Source organism: Aquarana catesbeiana, linkage group LG01 (assembly GCF_042186555.1).
Source record: "Aquarana catesbeiana isolate 2022-GZ linkage group LG01, ASM4218655v1, whole genome shotgun sequence".
Lineage (NCBI taxonomy): Eukaryota > Metazoa > Chordata > Amphibia > Anura > Ranidae > Aquarana > Aquarana catesbeiana.
Window position 1 is genome coordinate 837,533,653 of NC_133324.1, and position 25,417 is coordinate 837,559,069.

Sequence of the window (25,417 nt, forward strand, 5' to 3'; positions counted from 1 at the left end):
AGAGATGAAATCAGGGCACTGATGATCAGTGCCCTGATTACATTAGCGCCCCAGAAATGCCAGCAATCATTGCCCATTAGTGCTGGCTTTCAGTGCCGCCTATCAGTGCTGCCCATCAGTAAAGCCCATCAGTTCCTCCCATCAGTTCCTCCCATCAGTGCCACCAATGAGTGCCACCCATCAATGCCCACCAGTGCAGGCTATCAGTGCCGTCCATCAATGCCCACCAGTGCCGAATATCAGTGCCACCTATCAGTGCAGAATATTAACCCCTCTTAATCAGTGCCACCTAATCAGTGTCCATAAGTACTGCCTCATCAGTGACCATCAGTGCCGCACATGAGTGAAGGAAAAAAATTACTACAAAATTTACTGACAGAAACTAAGAAAAACTTTTTTTTCCCCCAAATTTTCGGTCTTTTTTTAATGATTTAAAATAAAAATCCTAGCAGTGATTAAATACCACCAAAAGAAAGCTCTATTTGTGTGAAGAAAATTATAAAAATTTAATTTGGGTACAGTGTAGCATGACAGCGCAATTGTCATTCAAAGTGAGACAGCGCTAAAAGCTGAAAAATGGCCTGGGCAGGAAGGGGGTGAAAGTGCCCTGTAGGCAAGTGGTTAAAGAGGTAGAGATCTACATGAGCAACACAGCAGTGCACATGACTGGAAACAAATGGACTGCTTGTTTCAAGTAAAAAGAAGTGAGATGGTAAGGGAGAGGTCTGTGAGCTCCCAAAGGATGCAGAAAAACACGCTAAGAAAGGATTTCATGAAAATTAGATTACAGGGCAATTAAAGGTCAAGTTCACATTTCGTCATGGTAGTTCATTCATGCTTCCTGTCAGGTTCTGCTTACCTGTATGGGATGTACGGGCACACAGATACACTGGCAGATCTACTGGAAACCTGCATGGCACCAGCAATCTGCTGATCACTGGTGCAATGCTACAGGCTCAAAAAAAAAAAAAAATTATAATATATATATATATATATATATATATATATATATATATATATATATATTTATATATATATTTTTTTTTTATATATTAAGTAGCAGAGGTGTATAGATTATTTTTTTGAAACTAAGGAGTGAAACTAGTAAATATGCTAATCATGTTTACAGACCTACAGGAAGGCTGGATAGCACACAAGTACTGGGTGTAGAGAAGCACAGGAAGGACAGATGCACAGGGAGGGAGGAGGGCACACTGCAGGTGGCAGGAAGAGACGTTGGTGCCCTGTCAGTTAATTTAAAGAAGTTCAGCCTTAAACTAACTCTAAATCTACTGGCAGCCACATTCTAAGACTAATCTAACCCTGTACAGCAAAAAATCTCTATACATACCTTTTCTGCAGCCGATCCGGTCTCCAGCGGCAGATGCTGTGTGGAAGAGACAGCCGACAACCGCTGAAAAATGCCAGGGAAGTGACGTCACCCATAGACTTACCCTGTTTCCCCCGAAAATAAGACCTAGCGTGATTGTCGGTGATGGCTGCAATATAAGCCCTACCCCCCAAATAAGCCCTACCCTGAATATAAGACCTACAAGGACTTTAACTAGGGCTTATTTGGGGGGTAGGGCTTATATTGCAGCCATCACCGACAATCACGCTAGGTCTTATTTTCAGGGAAACAGGGTACTATGGGGCTTCCGTTGTTGGCTGCCTCTACTGCACCCGCCTACACAGAGAAGTCGCCGCTGACAGCTCAGTGTGGGACCGGAGCAGCTGCAGAAAAGATATGTATAGAATTTTTTGCTTTACAGGGATAGATAGCTTGGTCTTAGAATGTGTCTGCCAGTAGATTAGGAGTTAATTTCATGCTGAACTTCTACTGAAAATGTACAGAAGTCAGTTTGCCGTTTTGTATGCATGGACACCGCTCAGAAGGTCTTCTCCTATCCTGTATATTGAGTGTAATTCTCAGCATCTACTCTTATTGTGTATGTATAGACTCTGCACAGTGGAACTTCTCTTGTCCTGTATGCTGGGTACAATTCTCAGTATGTACTCTTATTGTGTATGCATGGGCCCTGCACAGTAGGACTTTTGTAGATGATCCTCTGGCAGCTAAGTGGCAGGCTAGATCAGTAGTGATCAACTTGATATGGGGTTCTTAAATGTGGCCCCTGACATCACCAAAGTCACATACATAAATTTCATTTAATCTAAAGCTACAGAAAGCGGTCAGACTGAAAACATGTAACAAGAGATGGTCAGAGACTATGAAAATACTAGAGGAGTTGTTGGGAGACCAGATATTCTTCAAGAGACAGTCATAAACTGGAGAGAGATTAGAAACTACTGGAGATCACTAATTACAACCCCTCTACCAATCAATGTTTCCACATTTGGCTTTCCTACAGCCCTTTTAAAATGACTTGGACCACATTTTAAATATTTCTCATAGCAGGATTAATTTAAAAAGGATGAGAGGAAAAATTAAAAAAGATGGACAGCACGGAAAAAGTAATATAGTATGAAAGACTAAAACCAAAGTATTTAACCCCTTGCTGCCGACACCACACATGTGGCCTCCCCGAAGTGGATCTTCTGCGGGGCCACATATAAGTGTACATGCATGATTCCAGCACAGAGACTGGGCCTGTACCGAGAACCCTGGAACTCGTACAGTCAGGAACCAGGAGGCCCATTTCATGATCGCCTGTTCATGGTCATAGCCTCTGGTTAGTTATCACAGTGATCAGTCATTATACAGCCCACCCCTTTGTGCATTTTCTCCTTTGAATGGAGAGAACATACAGGATACCTCATATAGTACACTGTATCTTTCTCTCCTTGCTAGGAGAAAATATATAGAAAGAAAAGTGTGTGGGGGAAAAAAATAAAATAGGGTTTGATCTAGGTCAGGGGTAGGTATTCTTATGCTGCGTACACACGACCGGACTTTACGGCAGACTTGGTCCGGCAGACCGGAGTCCGTCGGATAATTAGATCGTGTGTGGGCTCCAGCTGACTTTTTTTCCCAAAAGTTCGACGGACCTAGAAATGAAACATGTTTCAAATCTTTCCGACGGACTCGAGTCCGGTCGAAAAGTCCGCTCATCTGTATGCTAGTCCGGACGGACAAAAACCGACGCTAGGCAGCTATTGGCTACTGGCTATGAACTTCCTTGTTTTAGTCCGGTCGTACGTAATCACGTATGAATCCGTCGGACTTTGGTTGATTGTGTGTAGGCAAGTCCGTTCATTCGGAAACTCCGTCGAAAAGTCCACCAGACCTAGTCCGTCGAAAAGTCAGCCCGTATGAACGCGGCATCAGAAAGATGGAGATCTACTTGAACAACACTGAAAGTCAAAGATCACTGGGCACAGTGTCCTGTTAGCAGGGTGGATTTGATTTAAATCAAGTCGATATAAATATTTAAAGAGCAACTGTCATCTCTGTCCTGCAGTGGCTCCTCCTCTGACCCACCGACAGTCCCATTCACTTTAATGGGACAGGTGGTGATGCGGCAGTGACACAACAAGGTGAGGGATGTGGCGGCAGCAGGTGAGTGGATGCCCGCTAACAGACGCTGTCAAGATGGATCTGAAATGACAGGTGCTCTTTAAATGTAAGGACTTATTCTTGCTGGTAGTTAGAATCTTTAATATTTGCAAACAAAATAAAGTTTTCCTATTTAGAATAATAAGCTGTCCGGTTAGTAAAACAGCGATATCAGAGCCGATTCAATCATACAGTTTGTAGTGTACATAGATTTGCAAAATCATGGGATAAAGGAATATTCCTGAACTTTGTTTTTGTCACTGTGTTTTAGGAAGGATAAAAGAGCAAAATGCACAGCATTGTTTCTGGACCCTACTACAGGTACAGACAACAAATAACAAACATATGTAATATCAACACGATCGTTAGGAGCAGATTAACTTATGTTGGGTTGTTCTTTGGTGGCAAGTTACGATACCAGCAAGAAATGTACAGCTACTAATTTGGGCAAGTTTTCATTTGAGAATATACATAAAAAGGGGAGGGGTTCTGTAGTCCGCAGAGAGAAGTAGGCAGGTCTGTCAACACTTGTGTGAGATTTCACTACAGTAGAGGAACGGTTTTCAAATCACTACATAAGGAGCTTAGTGCATTTCTGGCAGAATCAAAGCATATTCTTCTGCAATTGCATCATTTTTAAGAGTCAAAACATGGGTAAATGTGCATGTACTGCAGCATATTTTTTCTACTTTTACATACATACACCTTAATCACAGGATAATAGTACTACAACATAAAATAAAACTGTCCTAAGGGAAATATTGTAATTGATTGCACTAAAAGTTCCACTTAAAACGTTAGTTCACATTTACGATTCCCAGATGGACTAGAGCTATTCTGATTGGTCAACACCTGCGCAGTGAATCACTCTAATGTGTCCTGGAAGTGCTGTACAGAGAGGAGGGAGAAGAGCGGGGATTTCAGTGCATGGGCACTGACGGTTCAGCAACCCCAGAGGTCATTTCACCTTTTTTTTCTGCAAAATGTGAACACTTTAAGGCTGCTTTTACACTTATGCATTTTTGCTGTGTTTTTACTGTGCTAAAAATGCAACAAAGAGGCAATCCCTTTAAATCCTATGGGACTCTTCACACCACCATGCTGCAGGTGCAATGCGTTTTGAAACGTCTTTCATGTTGCATTTTTGGTGCTCTTCTCAAAACCGCACCAAAAAACACAGGTTTCCATTGAAATGAACAGAAAACACAGCAAAAACGCATCAAAAACACACACGTTGCATTTTTGGTGCGTTATATGAGTCACATGTCCAAGTTTCACAGGTGCATGGTGGGTAATAGGCACCCAGAAAACACATCAGGAACACAATAAAAACACATGTGCATTTTTACTACCTGTGTAAAAGCAACCCAAGGTTTAGGAAAGATTCTGTTTACATGCTGGGAGTGTCAATATAAAGTTAATGACACCCCCAGATCGGTTCACATATCGCAGTGCGAACTGTCAATTCAGGCAGGAATCGGATCGCATAGGTGTGAACACCCATGCAATACGATTCTGGTGCGGACCAAAAAAAGGGTCCTGCACAACTTTGGTCTGAATGCGATGCAAATTCAGCCATACAATACAAATGAGCCACGCTTTGTATGTGAATGGACTATGTCCCCATAGGAAGAGGCCAGTTACTGGGGGGTACTCGGCGGGAAGGGGTGTGGGAGCGTACATTGCCAGGGGGGAGGGGGGGACCCAAAAAAATAAGTATAACATTGTAGTAATATTTTTTTTAAATATTTGTACTTTTGGAATCACTAAGTTTTTTTACCTTACTATAGGGGCACTCTGAAGACAGGAGGAGTCAGAACAGCTGGTGGGGGACCTCAGAAGAGGAGGATCAGGGCTGCTCTGTACTAGCTCCAACCTTTATTTTTTTCCATAACAGAGTGGATTTGATTCAAATCACTAGTAAGAAGGCTTGATTTAAATCAACACGATTTAAATCATAATTTTTAAAGAGCAACTGTCATCTCTGTCCCGCAGTGGCTCCTCCTCTAACCCACTGTTGACACACCGACAGTCCCATTCACTTTAATGGGATGGCTGGTGATGGCTGGTGATACGGCAGTGACACAACAAGGTGAGGGATGTGGCGGCAGCAGGTGAGTGGATGCCCGCTAACAGGTGCTGTCATGATGGATCTGAAATGACAGGTGCCCTTTAAATGTAAGAACTTATTCTTGCTGGTAGTTAGAATCTGTAATATTTGCAAACAAAATTAAGGTTTCCCATTTAGAATAATAAGCTGTCAGGTTAGTAAAAGAGCGAAATCAGAACCGATTCAATCATACAGTTTGTAGTGTACATAGATTTGCAAAACAACGGGATAAACGAATATTCCTGAACTTTGGTTTATCTCATGGTTACTGTGAAATTGTTTGAATGCATCAATGCAGTGCTATCTCAGCTTGCAGAGCTTGGATTCATTGAATGAATTTACCAAAAAAGTAAATATTACAGAATATACAGCCTCATGCTACAAAACTAAGCTCCATTTCATGCTGAATAAACTAAATTATTAATGTATCTTAAAATTGATTTTTACTCCAAAAGCATTTCATTAAAATAAATTAGATAAAAAAAAATAAATAAATCAGATTTAACCACTTCAATACAGGGCATTTTCACCCCCTTCCTGCCCAAGCCAATTTTCCGTTTTCAGCGCTGTCGTAATTTGAATGACAATTGCTCGGTCATGCAACACTGTACCCAAATGAAATTTTTTTATAATTTTTTCCCACAAATAGAGCTTTCTTTTGGTGGTATTTGATCATCTCTGCGTTTTTTTATTTTTTGCGCTATAAACAAAAGAAGGGCAACAAGTTTGAAAAAAAATGCAATATTTTTTACTATAATAAATATCCCATTTTTTTTTTTTTAAAACAATTTTTTTCCTCAGTTTAGGCCGATATGTATTCTTATACATATTTTTGGTAAAATAAATAAAATTGCAATAAGCGTATATTGATTGGTTTGCGCAAAAGTTATACAAAATGTGTCTACAAAATAGGGGATAGTTTTATGGCATTTTATTTATTTATTTATTTTTTTTTAAGTAATGGCGACGATCTGCGATTTTTATCGTGACTGCGACATTGCGGCGGACATTTTGGACACTTCTGACACCATTCACATTTATATAGCGATCAGTGCTATACAAATGCATTGATTACTGTATAAATGTCACTGGCAGGGAAGGGGTTAACACTAGGGGGCGATCAATGGGGTTAATTGTGTTACCTAGGGAGTGATTCTAACTGTAGGGGGAAGGGACTCACAAGGGGAGGAGACCGATCGGTGTCCCTCTGTACTGGAAGCACATGATCGGTCTCCTCTCACCTGACAGGACATGGATCTGTGTGTTTACACACACAGATCCACAGTCCTGCTCTGTTAACGGGCAATCGCTGGTGCCCGGCAAACGTCGTGGCCGCTGGGCACGCGCATCGGCTCCCGAGTGACGGACCAAAAAAAGGGTCTTGCACAACTTTGGTCTGACGGCCGAGGAGCCCAGGACGTCATATGACGCCCACCCAGGATGGGAGATCCCTCCTGCGGACATCATATGATAATGGGCGGGATGGGAAGTGGTTAAATAATAACAAAAAAAAAATTATTGGATTTTTTTGTTTTCTTTTTTAAAATCATTGATTTATATCCACCCTGTTCCATAACCATATAGGTGGTTATTTATATTTAACACCACATGTAGATAGTCAAGAATACCATTTTTTTAAGGTTTTTATCCGAGTAATCGAATTATTGGCAAACTAATCGATTATGAAAATAATCGTTAGTTGCAGCCCTAGATGACATGTACTGGGTAAAGCCTTTTACACACTATAAGTTTTTTTGAGCCAACAACAAACGGTCAGCTCCAGTCAGAGCCGCTATACTAACTATGCAAAGTTAGTATAGTGATCTCCCCTACTAAGCTATCGTGTTCTGACAGGGGGATGCCCCCTCCTTGCCAAAATACTCCGATAAGCGATCTCCATCATTGCACCATTGGCTCAGAGTGTTGATCTGGAGTCGGTCAGCTGCTGGTTTTCCAGCCAAATGGCCGGCTTCAGTCGGATAGGATGGCATACACATGGGCTGAATGTTGGCCTTTTTTTTTTTAACCAGCCGATGTCACTGACATTCGGACCGTGGGTACGGGGCTTAAAGGTTCACATTCAAGCATTTGGAGATGGTCGCAGAAAAGGGTGGAGGACATTCTGCCTGTGAAAATGCCAGCCGCCTTTACCTACCCTGCAAAACCCATCAGCAAGCAATAGGATCCATCCACACTGGCAAAATCCAACAGGATACACAATCATGTATCCTTTAGGTGTACAGAAGAGTCAATCTTTTAGCCTGCCAAGCTGGAGAAGGACTTCCACTGACATGCATGAAAGGAGACTGTGGTGCACATTTTCAGATACCGCTGTTAAGATTTCTAAGGATTCTGGGAAAAGGATGTTCTGACGTAGTCAACCTGCACAGTAATAGAAGCAATAAAATTGGGAAATGGAGTGAAGTTATCCTTAAAAGAAAAATACAGGATAATAATGTATGAAACCATGAAGATAAATAATTCCTTCCTAATCAAAATATTTTTGTATAATGAAAAAAAAAAAAAAATAAAAAAAAAAACCTAACTCAGAAGCACATGCACCAATTAGTAATAAAAGCGATACTATCAATTCATCAGATACATCATACTTGTATTATGGGGCAAATACATAAAAAAGTAGCATGCCCTTACATCCAAGAGAAGAAAAAAAAACACATTTATAAAATACCTAGTCATGTGACCTGTCAGACATCTGAATGTTCTCTCCTCCAATTAGAGTTCTCTATGTGGTGTTAAATGACACTGACTCCCTATGAATTTTTAGATAATATACACAGCTGAATTTTATTGCTAAATATATCTTTCAAATGTACTCTAGTTTAATGCTGGCCATACACTATACAGAAAATCGGCCGAACCCATTTTCGAAAAACGAACGTTCGACCGTGACCGCAAACGATCGTGCCATCATATAATGTCCGATAATCTATTCAGTGGACATGAATAAATAATTTTGTGTTCGTTTTTTTACATATACCTAGTGCAGGCAGTTCGGACGGGAAACACATTAACCTTGCAATTTATCGTACGTTCGGCAGAAATTTTCCAAACATGCCGTTCGTTTTTTTTCCACAAAAACGTCACAAACGATTATCGATTTGTACCCACTAACTTGCCGAAAAACGAACGAAGTGTCCATACGAACGATTTTTCGGCCGATTTTTCGTATAGTGTATGGCCAGCATTAGATCTGTGGTTTCCCGCTAAGTTTTCTCTGGAAACAGCTACTCATTATCTCTGCATGAGGCTACGTTCACACTCTGTATGTGTCAGGAATGCACTGCCCTTTAACAGATGCGTAGCCATGTCAATAATTCTTTAACACTCCCATGCATCTGCTAACAAGTGTACCAAAACGCACGGGCACCAGCATGGGCAGAACCGCGCAGTCCCAATTTTGCAAACAGGCCAGGGACTTCTGCAAAGGGCAGCCCATTAAAATGAATGAGGTGCAGGAAACACGTGCCACACCTGCATGGTGAGAACTAGGGATGAGCTTCGAGTTCGAGTCGAACTCATGTTCGACTCGAACATTGGCTGTTCGCAAGTTCGCCGAACAGCGAACAATTTGGGGTGTTCGCGGCAAATTCGAATGCCGCGGAACACCCTTTAAAAGTCTATGGGAGAAATCAAAAGTGCTAATTTTAAAGGCTAATATGCAAGTTATTGTCATAAAAAGTGTTTGGGGACCTGGGTCCTGCCCCAGGGGACATGGATCAATGCAAAAAAAAGTTTTAAAAACGGACGTTTTTTCAGGAGCAGTGATTTTAATAATGCTTAAAGTCAAACAATAAAAGTGTAATATCCCTTTAAATTTCGTACCTGGGGGGGTGTCTATAGTATGCCTGTAAAGGGGCGCATGTTTCCTGTGTTTAGAACAGTCTGACAGCAAAATGACATTTTGAAGGAAAAAACTCATTTAAAACTACCCGCGGGCCGGCTATTGCATTGCCGACAATACACATAGAAGTTCATTGATAAAAACGGCATAGGAATTCCCCAAAGGGAAACCCCGAACCAAAATAAAAAAAAAAAAAAATGATGTGGGAGTCCCCCTAAATTCCATACCAGGCCCTTCAGGTCTGATATGGATATTAAGGGGAACCCCGGCCAAAATTTAAAAAAAAAAAATGACGTGGGGTTCCCCCTAAATTCCATACCAGACCCTTCAGGTCTGGTATGGATTTTAAGGGGAACCCCGCGCCAAAAAAAAAAAAAAACGGCGTGGGGTCCCCCCAAAAATCCATACCAGACCCTTATCCGAGCACGCAACCTGGCAGGCCGCAGGAAAAGAGGGGGGGGGACGAGAGTGCGGCCCCCCCCTCCTGAACCGTACCAGGCCACATGCCCTCAACATTGGGAGGGTGCTTTGGGGTAGCCGCCCAAAACACCTTGTCCCCATGTTGATGAGGACAAGGGCCTCATCCCCACAACCCTGGCCAGTGGTTGTGGGGGTCTGCGGGCGGGGGGCTTATCGGAATCTGGAAGCCCCCTTTAACAAGGGGACCCCCAGATCCCGGCCCCCCCTGTGTGAAATGGTAAGGGGGTACTTACCCCTACCATTTCACTAAAAAACTGTCAAAAATGTTAAAAATGACAAGAGACAGTTTTTGACAATTCCTTTATTTAAATGCTTCTTCTTTCTTCCTTCATCTTCTGGTTCTTCCTCCGGCGTTCTCGTCCAGCATCTCCTCCGCGGCGTCTTCTATCTTCTTCTCCTCGGGCCGCTCCGCACCCATGGCATGGGGGGGAGGCTCCCGCTCTTCTCTTCTTCTTTTCTTCTCTTCTTCATTTTCTTCTCCGGGCCGCTCCGCAACCCATGCTGGCATGGAGGGAGGCTCCCGCTGTGTGACGGCGCTCCTCGTCTGACAGTTCTTAAATAACGGGGGGCAGGGCCACCCGGTGACCCCGCCCCCCTCTGACGCACGGGACATGACGGGACTTCCCTGTGGCATTCCCCGTGACGTCACAGGGAAAACCCGTCAAGTCACCGTGCTTCAGAGGGGGGCGGGGTCACCGGGTGGCCCCGCCCCCCGTTATTTAAGAACTGTCAGACGAGGAGCGCCGTCACACAGCGGGAGCCTCCCTCCATGCCAGCATGGATTGCGGAGCGGCCCGGAGAAGAAAATGAAGAAGAGAAGAAGAGAAGAGAAGAGCGGGAGCCCCCCCCCATGCCATGGGTGCGGAGCGGCCCGAGGAGAAGAAGATAGAAGATGCCACGGAGGAGATGCTGGACGAGAACGCCGGAGGAAGAACCAGAAGAACCAGAAGAACCAGAAGATGAAGGAAGATAGAAGAAAGAAGAAGCATTTAAATAAAGGAATTGTCAAAAACTGTCTCGTCATTTTTAACATTTTTGACAGTTTTTTAGTGAAATGGTAGGGGTAAGTACCCCCTTACCATTTCACACAGGGGGGGGGCCGGGATCTGGGGGTCCCCTTGTTAAAGGGGGCTTCCAGATTCCGATAAGCCCCCCGCCCGCAGACCCCCACAACCACCGGCCAGGGTTGTGGGGATGAGGCCCTTGTCCTCATCAACATGGGGACAAGGTGTTTTGGGGGACTACCCCAAAGCACCCTCCCAATGTTGAGGGCATGTGGCCTGGTACGGTTCAGGAGGGGGGGGGGGCGCACTCTCATCCCCCCCTCTTTTCCTGCGGCCTGCCAGGTTGCGTGCTCGGATAAGGGTCTGGTATGGATTTTTGGGGGGACCCCACGCCGTTTTTTTTTTTTTTTTTTTTTTTTGGCGCAGGGTCCCCTTAAAATCCATACCAGACCTGAAGGGTCTGGTATGGAATTTAGGGGGAACCCCACGTCATTTTTTTTTTTTAATTTTGGCCGGGGTTCCCCTTAATATCCATATCAGACTTGAAGGGCCTGGTATGGAATTTAGGGGGACTCCCACATCATTTTTTTTTTTTAATTTTGGTTCGGGGTTCCCCTTTGGGGAATTCCTATGCCGTTTTTATCAATGAACTTCTATGTGTATTGTCGGCAATGCAATAGCCGCGGGTAGTTTTAAATGAGTTTTTTCCTTCAAAATGTCATTTTGCTGTCAGACTGTTCTAAACACAGGAAACATGCGCCCCTTTACAGGAATACTATAGACACCCCCCAGGTACGAAATTTAAAGGGATATTACACTTTTATTGTTTGACTTTAAGCATTATTAAAATCACTGCTCCTGAAAAAACTGCCGTTTTTAAAACTTTTTTTTGCATTGATCCATGTCCCCTGGGGCAGGACCCGGGTCCCCAAACACTTTTTATGACAATAACTTGCATATTAGCCTTTAAAATTAGCACTTTTGATTATTCACGTTCGTGTCCCATAGACTTTAACGGTGTTCGCGTGTTCGAACGAACTTTTTTCCTGTTCGCATGTTCTGATGCAAACCGAACAGGGGGGTGTTCGGCTCATCCCTAGTGATAACAGAGCCTCAGGCAGAACTTCATAGCATTTTATGACTGGCACAAGCGTTACACGTCTGATCCATATGTTGGTATATTATCCCCTTGTTTTTCACACAGGCAGAGTTTTGGACAGAGAATGGAAACTTTACAGACTTTTACTCAGGAAAGGGATTGGAAAATCTTGCATTTTTCAAGTGAATCAATTACTTTTAGCATAGTGTCAAATGTGCTCCAAGTCTTCAGCCCTTCCTGGCCACAGCCAGTGATTTCAGCTTCTTTTCCCACTTCAGCCCCGGAAGATTTTACCCCCTTCCTGACCAGAGCACTTTTTACAATTTGGCACTACGTCATTTTAACTGACAATTGCGCAGTCATGCAATGCTGTACCCAAACGAATTTGCGTCCTTTTTTTCCCCACAAATAGAGCTTTCTTTTGGTGGTATTTGATCACCTCTGCGATTTTTATTTTTTGCGTTATAAACAAAAAAAGAGCAACAATTTTGACCAAAAAAAAAAATATATATATCTCTATATATAGAGATATATATACGGTATATTAATATGTATTTTTTTCGCAATAAGCGTATCTTGATTGGTTTGCGCAAAAGTTATAGCGTCTACAAACGATGGGAAAGATTTATGGCATTTTTATTATTTTTTACTAGTAATGGTGGTGATCTGCGATTTTTAACGGTATTGTGACATACAGATCGGACACTTGACAAATTTTTGGGACCATTGAAAATTATACAGCGATCAGTGCTATAAAAATGCACTGAATACTGTGCAAATGTCACTGGCAGGGAATGGGTTAACACTAGGGGGCGATCAAAGGGTTAAACGTGTGTTCTAACTGTATGGGGATAGGACTGAGTAGGAGAGGAGATATATCGCTCCTACTACTAGGAACAAATGACATGTCTCCTCGCCTCTGATAGCACAGGGATTTGTGTGTTCACATACAAATCCCCGTGCTGGCGCTCGTGCATGTGATCACGCATGGCCGGCGGTGATCACGACCGCCAGCCATGCACTTTGGGTCCCCCACCATGCAGCGGGCACTCTCTGGTGGCCGAAAAGGGAGAAAACCGTACCAATACGGGATTTTGCCCAGGAGAGCCATTCTGCCGCAGTATATCTGCGCGAGCCAGTCGGGAACTGGTTACCCTGATCACTTGAGATTCTCTTCTGTGATCATCACCTCCTTAGTCTAGAATCACACTTGTGCTGGTCAGGACAGGAACACTTGCCAAATTGCGCACGTTCCCGACCCACAGGCAAAACGCAATTCTGGCTTGGGAAGGCACACAATTTAGCAGATTCACGGTCTACCCGCAGAACGCAGGTTGCACAAGTGTGAACCTAAGCTTACAGAACAAGTCATATTTTCTATAAAAGTATCACAATTTATAAAGTGTCTTTGTTCTGCATGATTTCACAGCACGCTAGACAAGAAAAAGACAAACATCTAGGGGCAGACTGGGGCCTCTGGGAACCACAATGGCAAGGGAGAAACCCCTGCTTGATGGGCCCTGGTGAAAACTGGGCATGGTTAAGAAGCACTGCATATTGGACGTGGTTTAAAATCTGGGCCTATTCACAGTATACTGAACACGCTGACACTGTACGTGTACCCACATAGCCATCTGTAATTACAGGTGGACACAACCATGAACATATCCGCAGAGTCAAGGCTCATTGGCATATATACTTCACAATAAAGCAGAACTAAAACCTCCTATCCTTTACATCCAGGGAAGCTGCCATCTTAGCCCGTGTTTTATCTGCAGTTGCCATGGTGCTGTGCATGTGATCAGTTATGAACACGTCATTTGATGGCTCTACAGTTTGGAGAGTACAGTCAGTTGTGACAGTTATCACTCATGGCATGCCTTTAATGTAACTGGTTTGGGAAACCGTTAGGGTCGGTTCACACTAGGACGACTTGTCAGGCGACTTAGCCGCCTGACAAGTAGCGTCCCGTTCTGTACAATGGAACCGTTCTAATCGGAGCGACGCAAGTCGCTCCGACTTAGAAAAAGGTTCCTGTACTACTTTGGGGGCGACTTGAGGCGACTTGCATAGACTTCTTTATAGAAGTAGTTTTGCAAGTCGCCGCCCCTGTCGTGTCTAGGTCGCCTGAGGCAGTCGCGCTGCCTTAGTGTGAACCGGGGATAAATCAATTGGTTTAGTTCACTATAACTCACTCCTCCACAGTCTCCAATTTCCAGACGCATGCAGTATTCGTGTATAATAATGCACCCAATAAGTCCTCCTCCTCCATTTTGCCCCATACTGAAATACCTCCGACAATCTTTAATGAATAAAAAAAAAAAAAAGCCATACCAGCATTGGTTTCCCGGATCTGCGATGCGCCTGTCCACACAGTCATTACCGCTCCAGCCTCTCCTCCGACTGCACCACAGTGCCCGCCTCATCTGAAGTCCTCTCTCCCAATAGTCAGCACCGCTCCGCTCTCTCCTCCACCACAGTGCCCACCTCATCTGAAGTCCTCTCTCCCAATAGTCAGCACCGCTCCGCTCTCTCCTCCACCACAGTGCCCGTCTCATTTGAAGTCCTCTCTCCCAATAGTCAGCACTGCTCCGCTCTCTCCTCCACAGTGCACGTCTCATTTGAAGTCCTCTCTCCCAATAGAGACCACCCTGCTCTCTACTCCACTCCGGTGGCTGTCTCATCTGAAGTCTTCTCTCCCAATAGTCAGCACCATTCTCCTCTCCCCTCCACTCCAGTGGCTGCCTCATCTGAAGTCTTCTCTCCCAATAGTCAGCACCATTCTCCTCTCCCCTCCACTCCAGTGGCTGCCTCATCTGAAGTCTTCTCTCCCAATAGTCAGCACCACTCCGCTCTCTCCTCCACAAAGGCCTCATTTGCAGTCCTCTCTCCATAGCTTTACCTCTGCTCTCACAGCCACATTCTGTACGGCATAGTCCAGCCACTCGATGACACACTGCCTGCTAGTAACTAGGAGGTGGAGCTGTATGTGTAGTTGAGTGGTATTAAACACATCGATTTAACGCTGTCCCAAAACTGCTACATTCAAGGCATGCATGCTTGGAATGCCAACTGTCATACTTGCTTGTGCTCTCAACTGAACTGCAAAGCCGTTAAAATGGCTGAGGTCATAAATGATGACACGTACAGCACCGTGGCAACTGCAGATCAAACAGAGGCTAAGATGGCCGCTTCTTTGGCTGTAGAGGATAGGAGGGTTTAGTTCTGCATTCAGCTTCACCTCCTAGTTAGGAAACAATACCGTTCAGAACCCCATAAGAGCCATTCAATTTGTGATTCCTATATACCTGGGGCCCAGATAGGAACCCCCCCCAGATGGTTTCTAATGCATTCTTTGGCCTATATACTTGGGACCCACCAGGGAATTCCACCATTGCAGACACCAGTAATAAATAGGTACATATTTTATAAGGCTGATAAAAAGACACAGGTCCATCCAGTTCACCTATTTACTACTGTTATGGCTGCAAATGGATGCTGACTGGTGTACTTGTGATCTACTGACAGTGGTTACGCATGGACATAAAAAAAAATAAAAATAATATAATAATAAAATAAATAAAAAAATATCGGAATTATATTTCTGGTACAAAGTGTTTCTTTAAAACGCAGCATAAAAATCCAATTTAAAAAGATCACATCTTGATGGCAAAAAGTTAGAAAAAGGGGGTGGGGGGGGAAATAAAAGGGTTATAAATTGGGTTATAAAATATGGGAATAAAAATGTTGATCAAAGAATAAGCTGCTGGTCCACTGTACCCTGTTGATTCAGAGTGGGTGGCTATGACACTGACAGCAGAGCTCCAATGATCCCCCCCCCCCCAGTAGTGTAATCTGCAGGATAGAGAGGACAGCTCAGCCCTACAGGTAACAGAAGACAGCCAGGGTGAGGTAAAGACAGGGTGGATTTGACTTAAATCATGATTTAAATCACTAGTAAAAAGGCTTGATTTAAATCAACTTGATTGAAATACTCATTTTTAAAGAGCAACTGTCATGTCTGTCCCACAGCGGCTCCTCCTCTGACCCGCTGTTGACTCACCGACAGTTCCATTCACTTTAATGGGATGCCCGCTAACAGGCGCTGCTATGATGGATCTGAAATGACAGGTGCGCTTTAAAATTTTAGGACTCATTCTTACTGGTAGTTAGAATCTTTACTATTTACAAACAAAATTAAGGATTCCTATTTAGAATAATAAGCAGTCAGGTTGGTAAAACAGTGATATCAGAACCGATTCAATCATACAGTTTGTAATGTACATAGATTTGCAAAACAATGGGATAAAGGAATATTCCTGAACTTTGTTTTATCTCATGGTTACTGAAATTGTGTGAATAAATCAATGCAGTGCATGTTATCTTAGCTTGCAGAGCTTGGATTCATTGAATGAGTTTACCAAAAATTGTAATATTGCAGAATATACAGCCTAATGCTACATAACTAAGCTCCATTTCATGCTGAATAAAATAAATTAATGGATCTTAAATAGAAAACTATCTTTAGAAAGATTTTTACTCCAAAAGCATTTTATTAAAATAATTTAATTTAAAAAAAAAATCCTTTTTGTTTTTAAATTTATTTATTTATTTTTTTAAATCATTGATTTTTATCCACCATGTGTAAAGACAAGAGAAGTCCCTCTTGCCTGTCTCTGCCCCTGTCTGGATTCACATTCCCTGAATGGAGATTAGCCATGAAGGAAAAGTAACATAGTGAAAATAAATCAGAGAGGTACACAGAAGATGCTTTTTTTGGCTTATAAAGGTAATTACGGTCATCTAGTTCTGTCCACTCTTGCAGAACATTTACCACATATAACCAGGGACCATTTTAACATGTCGAAACTTCTGTATACAGCACTCTCTGGGTGAGTTTTTTATAGAGCTCAGGGATGAACTTGCTCCAAGGGCATCTTAGAACTAGAGGTGCAGCGAAACCGAAAATTCAGGATGCACTTGACCGAAAATGACAGATAAAAAAAATAATAATATTATATATTCAACTTTTTTAATATCATGACTTTAAATTAATATGAATTATCGGACATTATCGGCACCTTTATTGCAAGAAAAATGCATCCTTTTAAATTCTATGCATGTCTTCACACTGGTCCATTGCATCTCCGTTGGGGTGTTAATCAATCATGCAGTTTTTTTTTTAACTGACCAAAAACGCTCCAAAAAACGCATCTACCCATTGAAATGCATTGAAAACGTAGCAAGAACACACCCATGTTACCTTTTTGATGTGGTTTTTGAGTCACATGACATGAAAAACGCACCAAAAGCGTTTTTTGTCAACATTATCGGCACGCTTTCCTCCATTGGAAAAAAATGCAGAAAACACCATTTTCGGGCACCTACATTTTGGTGCATCTCTACTTATACAGTGGGGAAAATAATTATTCTGATCTCCTTCAAATGTTGCAAGTTTGTCCACTTACAGAGAAACTAAGGGTCTATAATTTATATCATAGGTGTATTTTAAATGACAGAGACAGAATTTCAATTAAAAAACAAAAACTGAAAAATCATATGATAAAAAATTTTGATAAATTGAATTGCAGTTCAGTGAGTAAAATAAAGTATTTGATCCCCAAGCAAAACATGACTTAGTACTTGGTGTAGAAACCCTTGTTGGCAAGCCCAGAGGTAAGACGTTTCTTGTAATACATACTATAATCGTTGAAGATTATATCTTGTGACATCAAAGTGACCATGTGTAAAAATTATATATAAATATATAGTGCATCCACTTATATATACTAACAGTGCTTTTTAAAGTGCTTCAATCATAAAAAAAAAACACAAACACACATTTTTCAGTGCACTAAAGTGCTAATGCGCAAAATTCTTCATGCAATATCATGCACTGAATAAAAAAATTAAGTCCATTCCAATTCAATCCAGTCCACTGATTACATTGGAAATGACCGAAGGTGTGATTATGTTCAATTGTGTAAATTCCCCCTGAGGAAGATACGTAATTTCCCGGTATCGACGCGCGTTGGGGAGGGGACAGGATGGTGTGTGAGACAGCAGAGCATTCTCAGCAAGGAAGGAACACATCGGCTCAGTGTTATTAACGATTTTCGTCAAAAACGCACAAGCAACTAGCCCAGGACCCAAGTACAGACATTCAACCCAGAGTTGGTTCAGAAGCGTGTTTTGACCAAGCTTAGCTGCAAGGTCACATGCTCTAAGGTGAGCGCATACACCAAAGGGGAGCACAAGAGTGGACACAATCACACGTTCGGTCATTTCCAATGTAATCAGTGGACTGGATTGAATTGGAATGGACTTTAGGTCCTTTATTCAGCGCATGATAGTGCATGAAGAATTTTGCACATTAGCACTTTAGTGCACTGAAAAAATGTGTGTTTTTTTATTATTGAAGCACTTTACAAAGCACTGTTAGTATATATAAAAGTGGATGCACTATATATTTACATATATATCATTTCTGCACATGGTCACTTTGATCTCATGAGGTATAATCTTCAACGATTATAGTGTGTATTATAATAGTAATTTGATTTAGTATATTGATGCAAATAGTAGCACTAACCTATGTCGTGGTCACATGGTAAGATCTAGATAGCGCGGCACTTTCTTCTGTAGTTTACCTGGTCAGCACAAATGTATGGGATGTGATCAGTGCTAGCAGCTATCTAGATTATCAACTCTTAATAGTATATATGGTAGCTCGCAAGATTTTTTTTTATGAAGACGTCTCTTGTACTTGGTGACCCGGTTTGTGTATAAATAACCAAGGATTGGCGAGATTATTTATTATAATAATATATATATATATATATATATATTATATATATATATATATATATATATATATATATATATATATATATATATATATATATATATATATATATATACACACACACACACATACACACACACACACACACAAGTGTAGCTGCTCCTTTAAAGGTGAAAAGGATCACCTAAAAGCAGAGTTACACCCAGAAGTGGAACTTCCGCTCACTGTACTCCCCCCCCGCCCTCTGGTGCCACGTTTGGCACCTTTCTGGGGGGAGAGGGGACAGCATACCATTCTTTCACAGGGATGCTTTCCCCACTTCCGGGAGCCTCAGCAGCGGGTATTGATGTCACGGCTGGGGCTCCCTCCTCCTCCCCCTGTCGCTGGGTCAGAAGGAGAGAAGAGCGGAGCCTCGTGTATGCGCAGTAGGGTTTCCAGCGTGAAGCTAAAAGGCTACACTGCCAGGTTCCCTTACTCTCAATGGAGGCGGCATGCACTCCGACAGCTGATGGAAACATCAGATGCGGTGCTGACATTGCTGGACTCCAGGACAGGTAAGTGTCCTATTGTTAAAGTCAGCAGTTGCAGTACAGTATGCAGCTGCTGGCTTTTAATTTTTGCAGTGGTGGGTGGACATCCGCTTTAAGTAGTGTATATCAAATGAAAGGATGTGGCACTTAAAGTGGTGTTCCAGCCAAATTATAATTTTTAAATAAAAATACCCATATAATACACAAGCTTAATGTATTCTAGTAAAGTTAGTCTGTAAACTAAGGTCTGTTTTGTTTATAGTTTATAGCAGTAGTTTGTTATTTTATAAACTTACAGCAGGCTGTGGCCATCTTAAGTGTGGGCATCTGAAGCCAGACTGTATTTCTTCCTGGATCTCATCCTTGCAGATCTCGCACATGCTCAGTGCAGCACAAGCAGTGTAATAGGTTTCAGGTCAGGTTTCCATAGCAACGGCAGTGTCAGAGGAAGTTGCCGCACCTTCCCAGAAGGCATTGCAAACAGGAAATGATGCAATGGGCCACGCACCAGGGAGGAGGAAGTGAAAAATGAATACAGCAGATATACAGTAGGTGCTGAGAAAAAAAAAAATTAAATATCCAATTCGTTTACAGTGCACAGTTTAGTGAGGGATGCTGAAGAGTTGTAAAAGTGGGTGGAACTCCACTTTAATGTGTTCATAAGGTAATTGTTTTTCATGGTTTACCACATTTAACCTATGTCATTGGTGTACAACACTGAGTAGTGGATCAAGAAACAAATAACAGATAGCAAGCATAAAGTCAGTTTGTGATGATATTCCCAACACCAAAACAAGTTGCTCCTATATAAGTGACTTCTAGTTCTTTCACCACGAGTGCTCAATGGCAAGGTGGCAACTCACCAGAGGTGTTTGACCCCTTTTTTACAGGATGGTCAAAATGCGCATTTGGAAAACCAGATTGGTTCCACTGCCAACACCACTCCAGTCCAATGGTCCCTCGGGATAGAGCTAGGATGCATAAAAATGACTCCACAGGAGACATAGGTAAAAGTCTCACAGTGTAGTATATTTATTGTTGATATAAAAGCAATAAGGTAAAGATTGCACTCGTATGTATATGTGCCTGTCCTGGCACTAGGTGTTTACAGCATGTGCAAATATGGCTATTCCTCCGGGCATGGCGTGCGGTCCACGTCTCACTCTAAGTGGTAAAGCCTGTCATTGGATTTCAGTTCTTTTAAGGCTTGTTCACATGCGACTTGATCTTTCATTCTTCAGAGAGCATTTGAACAGGTAGTGAGGAGGTGTGGTATCGCCTTATCACTGCCCGCTTTAACATCTTGAAGCCTGTCATTGCGGGATGCTTGCAGAGCACCCCCATTCACATGAATGTTTTGCGTTAAGTGGGCACTAACTCTATCGAAAAGCCAGTGGTGTGCAAAACACACCTCAAAAACTTCCACCCGGTGCCAAAAAAAAAGTGCCCACACATAGAGAGTGAAACACAAAAAAGTGCAACGGGTGTACAGAGTCCTCCACTAGGGAAGGACCTTACCCTGATCCCCCGGGGCGTTAGGCTCCAGACAGGGACTGAGGTACTCAGACAAAGGGTCCATCTGGCCGAAACCAGGCGGACCCCCACAACTGGAAGGACTGCCGAAGCAGACCAACCCAAGTACAGTGGGGATCTCCCGAAGAGAGACCCCTCAAAGGAGAGGGCCAACCAAGCCAAAAGGCCTATGTCCACCCCCTCCCAAGACTTTCAGAGTAGGCCTGAGGACCCACACCCTACTCGCCACACAGTGACAAAACGTGTATACAAAGACAACCAAAAAAAAGACAAAAAGGTGACAAACAGGGGTAAAAGAAAGAGTGGGGAAGATAGTGAGATGGGAGAGTGAAAGTGGCCATTGTGCTATACAATGGCCGGCCCTCCGGCCAGGCATAAAAATTTCCCCTGGTCCTGGCCAAAAGGCCCGGCCCAAGAGGCAGGTGCGAAAAACGTGTGTTGTGGTGAAGTGACCATGGTGCCATAAAATCAAGTGCTTTCACACTGTGACTATACGGCACCCCTGAACTGCCACTTCAGGGGCACATTCACCACTGGCTTTTTGAAAAAGTCCCGACCCCCCAGCCCAGACCACAGCAGACCCCACCACAGGCAGAAAGGATATGGAGATTAGGAAGCCAGAAAGAGTCCTTTATCAGGCTCTGCCGTCGTTCCCATCACTCCCTCCTAATTACATTCGGGAAGTACTAACCACTCCCCTCCCCCTGTAAGAGGGAAGTAAGCGTTCTCTCCCAAATAACTGTCCGGAGCTAGATCTGCCCCAATCCAGGCCAGAAGGCCAGGGTCCCGACCCTCTGGTTCAGACCCCGTGGTTCTCCATCCCCATCAGAAGGCTTCCCTTTCGGCTACAAACCGCTCCAGGTCACCTTCACTCCAGCAGGTTTTGCATAGCAACCGCAATCCCATCTTTATTTCGCCATAGATCAGGGACGGAAGCAAGCGCCACCTCCTGGAAACTGATAAGAACAGATACTACACTTGATCTTAGCCAAAAGGTCAAGAAGCAATTAGCAATAATCACGCCTCAGTTGAACCTCATTGGCTATGATACTGCCACTGCGCAAAGCTCTATATACTGTATACTGTCTATACTGTAGCCAGTCTGCGGGAACCAAAATTCTTGTTGGTTGGTAGGGGACCAAACACTTATTATACTCACTAAACTGCAACTCAATTTATAACATTTGTATCATGTGTTTTTTCAGGATTTTTGGTTGATATATGGTTAAATGAGATTACATGATAATGATAAATTAGTTACTCTGGAGGTCACTGCACACTGTGAGCGTCTCACAATCTGCATTAGAAGCCAAAGCAAGTCAGCGCCCGCCTCATTTCCTGGCTGGAAGGCGTCGAGCATCATCTAGCACTTTCCTCCCCAGCCCAACGGTCCCTTGCACACCCATCTCAGTCATTGGATTTCAGTTCTTTTAAGGCTTGTTCACATGCGATTTGATCTTTCATTCTTCAGAGAGCATTTGACAGGTAGTGAGGAGGTGTGGTATCGCCTTATCACTGCCCGCTTTAACATCTTGAAGCCTGCCATTGCGGGATGCTTGCAGAGCAGCCCCATTCACATGAATGTTTTGCGTTAAGTGGGCACTAACTGCATAAAGTAACAGGGGGGTTTGATTCATGCCACGGCTGCAAAGCATCACAATCACTGCATGTGCACACTCCCAGCCTCTGCTCCTGCAGCTAATGGGGGTAACAGTGTGAACGAGCCCTTAATCATATAGGCTGAATATGGGTGTTGCCCAGGGTGGTCTGTATGCAAATATAAAATAAAGCACTATACCACCATGTCACCTGTCATTACTCTCAATATTGAGAACAACCTCTTCTAAATTATCATTTGTTTTATCATATATGCAGCATTATCCATCTTTCACCAGTAAAGTTGTGATTAAGGTATAAATTGGCTTCTAGAGGACAGTGGTCTCATTATTTAGAACAATGGTCTCCAAACTTTAGCGGGGGGGGGGGGGAGATGTGGCCCTTTGTTTGCCTTTATGCAGCACTATTCCTCCCACTGACACACCAATGGTAAGTCATAAGTCTTCCCACTGACACCAACGATGGAGAGCTATTCCTTCCACTGTCACCAACCACCAACTATTTCTCCCCCTAATACCAAAGAAGGGACATTATCTACTCCCACTGGACACAGTCTGCCCCCCTAAAGTCTGGAGGACAGTAAACTGGCTCTTTGTTTAGAAAGTTTGGAGACCCCCGATTTAGAAAAATAGAACATTATGTATTTATGATTTTAAAATACCCATTTTTATTATCCTGTATGCACTTTATGACTCTTTTGGCACCTTCACAGTCCCTTACTCTTTTTCTCCTACATAAGAAGAATAAAGGCCATCTCCAGCAATATCAAAAATTCACCTTTGCAGTACGGGGGGGGGGGGGGGGGTAGACAGGACTGCGAGTGTTAAATACTCGCTATGTCTAGGGGAGTTATAGTGCTGGTTGTATTACTTACCTAATGTAGCCTGAAGGTCCGGTCTGTGGACAAAGCCTCTGCATCGTCATATACAATACAGGGGCATTAAGCTGCATCTCAGCTTACAAAGCATTTGCAAGGAACCCTGTGGGGGTAGGGTTGTAGCCCCAGAGGGACCGGTTGCACCTCCAGGGGGACCCAGACACTCCGCCGGAGGCACCCTGTGGGGGATGGGTTGTAGCTTCAGAGGGACCAATCCAGTTGTAGCCCCAGAAGGACCCCCACCAGGGACTTGCCGTAGCCCTGGAAGGACTCTATGGGGGGGGACAGGTTGTAGTCCTGGAGGAGGCGGTCGTGGCCCCAGAGGGACCCAATAGGGGATCAGTCAAAGCCCCAGAGGGACCCCATGGGGACCAGCCATAGCCCCAGAAGGACCCTTTGGGGGACGGGTTGTAGTCCTGGAGGAGGCGGGCGTAGCCCGCCTCCTCCAGGATGATGGATTGGATTGTAGTCCTGGAGGGTCCCTGCAGGGGATAGGTTGTCCTGAAGGAGCCAACCATAGTCCCGGAAGGACCCCCGCCAGAGACTTAGCCCCAGAAGGACCCTGCAGGGAATGGGTTGTAGTCGTGGAGGAGGCGGTCTTAGCCCCCGGAGGGATCCCATGGGGGACTGATCAAACACCCTGGAGGGATCAGCCGTAGCCCTGGAAGGACCCCCCCCCGGGGACCAGCCGTAGCCCCGGTGGGACCCTGCCGGCAATGGGTTGTAGTCCTGGAGAAGGCGGTCGTAGACCCCATGGGGATGGATTGTAGTCCTGGAGGGTCCCTGCGGTGGGTGGGTTGTCCTGAAGGGGCCGACCGTAGTCCCGGAAGGACCCCCGCCAGAGATTGGTCGTAGCCCCAGAAGGACCCTGCGGGGGATGGTTTGTAGTCCTGGAGGGCCCTGCAGGGGTGTGGTCTCAGCCCTAGGGGAGGAGTCAGGTAAGTATCTTCCCCTTATCCCCGCCCCCATACATAAGGATGTCACTGTGACGTGTGTCCTCCTATTAGTTGCACACCTCAGTGAGCTCTTATAGAGAAGCATGATCAGTGCAGGGAGGTGTGGGAATAGAGTGTAGAAGTTCAGAGTGGGGCGCCACAGGTTCTGCCAGCAAACTTCTCCCAGTCCAGGAAGAGCCCCATTTATTGGTTTTGAAAGTGCTGTCAGTGAGAGCCCCGCACCCCGGTACCTGTAGAGCGGTGTACACAGGCTGCGCTCCTCCCGCCTCCATGCCTCTCCTCCTCAGATCATCCGGTACGGCAGCTCCGCTCTCGGGAACTCCATCCAGGGATCACAGGGGGCGGGGACAAGTGACGTCAGGACAGGAGGCATAGGATACAAGGTTGCAGGCGGACACGCCCACATCACTATCCGGGTGTTCTCTGAGCGGAGTAAGCGCCGTACAATCAGGTCCTGTGGGAGGGGCATGAGACAGACAGGTCTCTGAGATTCGTAGTGGCCTGCACTACCTGTGTATGAATATAAACTGGCTCCCCCTGTCGGACACCTGGCCGCACACCGCTTAATGAATAGTTTCTGAAATAAGGAAAAGTTCTGCCGCTGCAGTTTCCTCACCATATCAGACTACAGTCCCCACAATGCATTGCGGGGCGGAGCTGTGCGGATTCATCCAAACATTGCCCTCTGCCGCCTGTTGGGGGCGGTGCCAGGAGGACAGGGTGGGGATAGGGAGGATCCTCTGAATGTGGACAGAGGAGTCCAGGAATGGGTTGTTGTTTATATACTAAGGGAGCGATAGGATGATCGTTGGTCAAGACCTAGGGGGTCAATATGTGGCCCCTGACATTACCAGAGGGCCACACGTAATGTCCTATGAATGTAGTGATAGACAACTTCCAATAGGAGACTGTGAGAGGCTGTCAGCACTAGTCTACCACGATACACAGCAATGTCCTATAATAAATCATTGAAGCAGGGAATCGGTCCATGTGGTAGAGTGCTCTGTGCATATCCAAAGACTACAAC

At 44.2% G+C, this 25,417-nt stretch overlaps 1 protein-coding gene and 1 pseudogene across 1 annotated transcript in view; both read right to left on the minus strand.

The window, feature by feature from the left end:
- The window catches only part of KLHL5 (kelch like family member 5), a 151,649-nt gene extending 126,881 nt beyond the window's left edge, over positions 1-24,768 (minus strand). Inside the window, exon 1 of the mRNA XM_073608759.1 lies at positions 24,621-24,768. The gene's annotated coding sequence lies outside the window, so the exon portion shown is untranslated. The remainder of the gene's footprint in view (positions 1-24,620) is intronic.
- Positions 21,944-22,008, minus strand: LOC141124493 (U4 spliceosomal RNA; annotated as a pseudogene).
- Positions 24,769-25,417: the final 649 nt, after the last annotated feature.